This window comes from Myodes glareolus, chromosome 1 (genome assembly GCF_982192425.1).
Source record: "Myodes glareolus chromosome 1, mMyoGla1.1, whole genome shotgun sequence".
NCBI lineage: Eukaryota > Metazoa > Chordata > Mammalia > Rodentia > Cricetidae > Myodes > Myodes glareolus.
Window position 1 is genome coordinate 59,550,633 of NC_142026.1, and position 6,349 is coordinate 59,556,981.

Here is a 6,349-nt window from a genome sequence, read left to right on the forward strand (position 1 = left end):
TTCCAGGTTCTGGCTATTACAAATAGTGCTGCTATGAACATAGTTGAACAAAAGCTTTTGTAGTATGATTGGGCATCTCTTGGGTATATTCCCAAGAGTGGAATTGCTGGGTCCTGAGGTAGGTTGACTCCCAGTTTCCTGAAAAATCGCCACACTGATTTCCAAAGTGGTTGCACAAGTTTGCATTCCCACCAACAATGAATGAGTGTTCTCCTTACTCCACATCCTCTCCAGGATAGGTTATCATTGGTGTTTTTGGTTTTAGCCATTTTGGCAGGTGTAAGATGGTATCTCAGAGTTGATTCCATTGATCAACCTGTCTGTTTTTATGCCAATACCAAGCTGTTTTCATTACTGTTGCTCTATAATAGAGCTTAATATCAGGGATAGTAATGCCTCTGGAAACTCCTTTATTGTACAGGATTGTTGTGACTATTCTGGGTTTTTTGTTTTTCCATATAAAGTTGATTATTGTTCTTTCTAGGTCTGTGAAGAATTGTATTAGAATTTTGATGAGGATTGCATTGAATCTATAGATTGCTTTTGATAGGATTTCCATATTTATTGTTGATCCTACCTATCCAAGAGCATAGGAGATCTTTCCATTTTCTAGGAGGGGTGGATGTGGGAGCAGGGAAGTATATATCTTAATTAAGGGAGCCATTTTAGGGTTGGCAAGAGACTTGACTCTAGAGGGGTTCCCAGGTGTCCAAGGAGATGTCCCCAGCTTGTTCCTTGAGCAGCAGAGGAAAGAGGGCCTGAACTGACCTTGTCCTATAGCCACACTGATGACTATCTTGCATATTACCATAGAATCTTCATCTGGTGATGGATGGAGATAGAGACAGAGACCCACACTGGAGCACTGGACTGAGCTCCCAAGGTCCTCATGAGGAGCAGAAGGAGGGAGAACATGAGCAAGGAAGTCAAGACCATGAGGAGTGCGTTCACCCACTGAGACGGTGAGACAGATCTAATGGGAGATCACTAAGGCCAGTTGGAATGGGCCTGATGGAGCATGTGATCAAACCGAACTCTCTGGATGTGGCTGATGGTGGAGGCTGACTGAGAAGCCAAGGACAATGGCGCTGGGCTTTGATTCTACTTCATGGACGGGCTTTGTGGGAGCCTTGTCTGTTTGGATGCTCACCTTCCTGGACCTGAGGGGAGTGGGGAGGACCTTGGACTTCCCATAGGGTAGGGAACCCTGACTGTTCTTTGGCCTGGAGAAGGAGGGGGAGGGGGAGTGGAGGGAGGGGAGGGGAGGGAAGTGGGAGGAGGGGAGGAGGTGGAAATTTTTAATAAAAAAATAAAAATAAAAATAAAAAAATGAAAAAAAAGAAGAAGAAAAGAAAAACATTTCATTAGGGTGGTTGGCTTACAGTTCTAGAGGTTCCATGCATTATCAGCATGACAGGGAGCATGGCAGCGTGCAGGAAGACATAGTTCTGGGTCTGAGAGTGCTACATCTTGCAAGCAGCAGGAAGTCGAATGATTGTCACACTGAGGGACCTCAATATTTGTGTGCACAGTGACACACTTCCTCCAATAAAACCTTACCTCCTAATACTGTCATACCCTTTGAGGGCCATTTTCTTTCAAACATCACAGGAAGGGAGGGAGGGAAGGAGGGAGGGAGGGAGGAAGGGAGGGAGGGAGGGAGGGAGGGAGGAGGGAAGGAAGGAAGGAGGGAAGGAAGGAAGGAAGGAAGGAAGGAGGGAAAGGAGAAGGGGAAGGAGGGAGAGAGAGTGGGAGATAGAAAGGAACTCTTTTCTAAGATGCTGGTTGTCACTGTCAACATAACACCTAGGACCGCCAGTGGACTCTTTAAGAAGATGCCTAGTCTAGTGTTTCTGTTCTACTTGTGAGAGAGATTTGCTTATGGAATGGCTGGTGGGTGGACATTAACCCAGGCCCCTTGTGTTTTATCAAGTGTGAGCTGTGGATATGATGAAGATCCCAGCCCTTTTTTCACACTGACCTCACTGTGTGACCTTGGATAAATCACTTCCCCTAAAGGTGTTATATTCATTAATAAAATAAAGAGTTTTGATTTGACACGGATCTTTCCGAGTCCAGTTTGAAGAGATCAGCACAGGAATCCAGGAGGGAGCTTTTGTGTCTGTGGAGACCTCTGCTCCTTTTCTCATCCAAGAGTTTATGTGAAGGAGGAGTCAGTGGGAACCTGATGAGCACTGGGGCTCAGTGATTCCTGGCACCTCTCACATGCTTAGTAATGAAGCTGTTCAGTTCTCAGCGGTTGCTGTTCAAGCAGGTATGGGGCCCAGGGAAGTGCTTCAAGATGCCAGGAAGGAGTTCACACACCCAGAGGAAGGCATGAACACCCTAAAAACATGTTTTGATCCCATAAATGGCTAGCGCTTAAGCCTGTGCCTTGCACAACACATCTCAAGAACACCTCAGAAACTTGGGGAGTGTGTTCCCAGCTGAGTGTAGGTGGTCATGTGGGCACACACACACACACACACACACACACACACACTGCTACCTCTACAGCTCCAGTTACCTAGAATCACCGCAAGATCACTACAGCCTCTTCTCCCACAGTCCATCCTTTGGATGCCTAAATCTATGCCCGGTATGACTTGTTACCCCACTTGGAAGGTAAAGTATTTTCATGGGAGTCTATGGATATGGGAATAGGCAAACTGGAACCAGAAATGCTTTCTCAGATTTCTGTAAACACGTAAACAATGTATTTCCTTGAGAAAGGAAAGGATTTTGTATATTTTTTTCAGATAGAGTTTCATGTATTCTAGACTGGCCTCCTTGTAAGGAACTGAGGATACCTTGAACTCCTAAGCTCAGGCCTCAACCTTCCAAATCCTGGAATAACAAACTTGCCCCAGCACAATCACTTCGTGCAGTTCCATGGCTCCGCCCCAGGGCTCCATGCAGCTGTGCACACTCTTCCATCTGATCATGCCTTAGCACATCTCCTTTTCCTCGGTCGCTATGGATCCTGCTGGTTACCCACTGAGTGAATCCACACTCAGATGCACGGACAGACTAAAATAATCTCTACTTCTCTGGGAATCTGACCTCTGAGGCTTTCTTGCCTCTGTTTTCTAGACCCCTGGTCTCTTCCCAGAATCCACCCACACTGATTCCTGGCTCATGGTGGAATCTCTGACCTTAGCTAGTTATTCAAAGAACTGATGATAGTGAATCTTTCGCTCAGTGAACTTAGTGAATGTACAAATTTGAGATCCTAGAAATTAAAGCACTCACTAAAAATCATAAAGCAGGTAATGTTGGCCATGGCAGAGTAAAAGAAGCTTAGAAAGGTCCCTGGGAACAAGAGGTATACCACCGAGCTCTAGGTGTACCCTACCCTGTCCCTCTGACTGGCTCTCACCTGGCTTGGGCCATATCCTGCTTTGCCTGTATTTCTGTAACCGTGCTGTGTCAATTATTCTCCAGGCATCTGCCGTGGTGGGACTCCCTGTGCATCTCTCTCTCTCTGATCTCATCTCTGACTGTCTCTTTGAGAGTCTGTCCTCCTTCATGCCCTTTGCCTTAGTTATTTTTCCATTGCACTACTAAGACAACATGACCACCTCAGTCGAGATATGTGGGATTCCCTCTGTATGCTATGAATATGTTTTATTACCACTGGTTAATAAAGAAGCTTCTTGTGCCTATAGCAGGGCAAAATATAGCTAGGCAGGACATCTCAACTGAATGCAGGGAGAAAGAAGGTGGAGTCGGGCAGACACTATGTAGCTGACAAAGGAGAGAGACATCAGAACCTGACCAGTAAGCCACAGCCTTGTGGCAATCCAGAAGTCAATAGAAACTGGTTAATTTAAGATGTAAGAGCTAGCTAGGAATACACCTGAGTCGTTGGCCAAACAGTGTTGTAATTAATATAGTTTTGTGTGATAATCCAGGTCCAGGTGGCCAGGAAACAAAAGCACAGTCTCCATTTATAGGATTTATCGGGGCTTACATTTTCAGTAAGTGATCATCTTGATGAGTCCGTGATCATCTTGTTCAGGAACATGAAATCAGGTGGACATGCTGAAGAAGTAGCTAAGAGCTTAGATCTCATCCATATTAGGAGGTGGACTGAGCACTAACTGGGAAAGGCTTGGGCTTTGGAAACCTCAAAATCCACCCCCAGTGACACATCTCCTCCAACAAGGCCACACTTCCTAACCTGTCCCAAACATTTCCACCAACTGGAGACCAGGCATTCAAAGATCTGAGCCATGGGGATTATTCTCATTCAAACCACCACAGCCAGTTACTCTCACATCCATCTGTCCTTCCCACCAAGACATTTGTGTCTCTGTTGACTCTTTCTAGTATCACATATTTTAGTTCTATTTTTTCTGTGAAATTTCTATATTGAAATATATCCCTGGATCTTTAGCTTGTCATTCTCCCACACGTCTGAACCTGTCTCTATGTCACTCTGTCCAGATCTTTAGCAATCACACTCTCCATTTCTATGTCTTCACCATGGTGACCTCCTGCACAGACCCCTGGGACTCAGCCCAGGTTTTCCGAACCTGTGCCACCAGACCCAGAGTCTCCAGTCTGATTCCATTCTCCATGCTTAGTTTTCTGATACAAAGTCCTTCGTGGTGATCAGACAGACTGCTTGAGGAAGTTCCAAGTCTGTCTTTGTCCAAAAAGTAAAATAATATTAAAACAATTATACCTAAGAGTGGGGTTGGTGGGATCATATCTGCCCCTACCTTTGGGACTATGCCACTCAACACTTTCTGGAAGATGGATCAATAATGGTCATGAGTCTCTATCCATGGAAAACCTCAGCCTGACCCATTAGGGCATCCCATATCACCTCATGGGCTAGAATAAGCTAAGGCCTATGTAGGCTGTGTCAGTATCTCCATATTTCCCCTCAGCTGCAGAGTCAAGGCCCAGACCTCACAGGCTGACCCTAGTTATGGGTCCCTCTTCTGACTGGATCACACTTCCTGGTGTTAGGTTGTCTGGGTCTCATCAGGTTAAAACCCTATCCTGAGCTCTGTGGTTTCATGTGACCATCTCTCTCATACCCCTCCCTGAGGGCCTGGTCCCAGTTTTTCTGAGAACCTTCTCAGGTTTGGACACTATGAGTTTCACAGACTCCACTCGTGATTTGTTGCTCTCCACACTAGAGACTACAGTACACCTATCAGAACTTATCTCCCTGCCTACCTTCCCTCTGTTCCTTTTCAAAAGAATTCTAGAAGCTTCTCTAGTACCACAGCATGGCTGGAAGAAGAGAATTCTCAACCTGATCTGGAGATGCCTGTTGAACCATAGACCTGCAACTCTTTGCTCCCTGTGAGCATCGCTTCCTTCCTCCCACCTCCTGCCTCCTCACCCTGACCTCCTCCACATCTCACCCTTTAGAAAGATTTGAGTAAGCTCATGGGGTTTGTTAGCAAAATATTCTCCAGCAAACCAGAAGCCATTGTTCAGGAGAAAGACAGCCCTTGAGCTGGAGTCACCCCAAGTCCAGACTATTAAGATCCAGGAGAAGGTAGAGCGCCATGGTCCTACCTTGGCATGCTGCACATTCCCCTGTTTTTCTTGAAGAGTTGGCTGCTCTGTTTGTTGTCCTGTTTCTTGTGGTGAAGAAGGGTGTGCCAGGATTCTACCTTGGCAAAGTTCCTGGTAACTCTCCCTGGGCTACAGAGGGCTTGATGAGGCAGGTGGAAATCTAGTATCTCAGAGGTGAGTTGAGAGCTGCCTGCTGATTAGCCAATGGCTGCCAAGAGACATCTTTCTAGGTGATGGTGTTAAATGAATGGCATTTCCCACAAGCACCTGCTTGTCCCAGTAGTGTGGTGTGTAGTTTGTTTTCCTGGGACATTGCTCAAAGGGTGGTACCCAGATACTTGTGTCAGAGCGTGGCATCATCAAGCTCTCTGTAGGCCAGGGGGAGTTACCAGGAACTTTGTCGAGGCAGAGTTGTGACACACCCTCCTCCACCAGCAACAGAAACATGAGCTGGGGTCCACCTGGACATTTGGGGATGAGGATTTTCTCTGGTTGCCAGAAGACAGTATAGAGACTGGAGACAGATGAGGTCTGTGCATAGGACAAGTTTAAAGAATGACTGGTTGTGTCACTTTATTGAGATGTTTATTTACTTATTGGTTACTGTTCCCCGGAATTAAACATCTGGCATCAGCCACCTGCCGTTCCGGGTTCTCACAGTGGAACAGAGAACAAGGCAACAAGTTGTCCTTCCACAAACCTGGCATGAATGTGATGGAGTTGGCAGTAAGAAGCCCTTCCGGAGAGAACCTTCGTTACCAGACAATCAGGAGGTGACATGTAAGAATAGCAGGGAGATCAGGAGACT

At 46.3% G+C, this 6,349-nt stretch overlaps 1 protein-coding gene across 1 annotated transcript in view; it reads right to left on the bottom strand.

Annotated features, from left to right (window-relative positions):
* Nucleotides 1-5,676, bottom strand: part of LOC125404700 (cytochrome P450 2B2-like) — a 52,477-nt gene extending 46,801 nt beyond the window's left edge. Inside the window, exon 1 of the mRNA XM_087907564.1 lies at nt 5,542-5,676. The gene's annotated coding sequence lies outside the window, so the exon portion shown is untranslated. The remainder of the gene's footprint in view (nt 1-5,541) is intronic.
* Nucleotides 5,677-6,349: the final 673 nt, after the last annotated feature.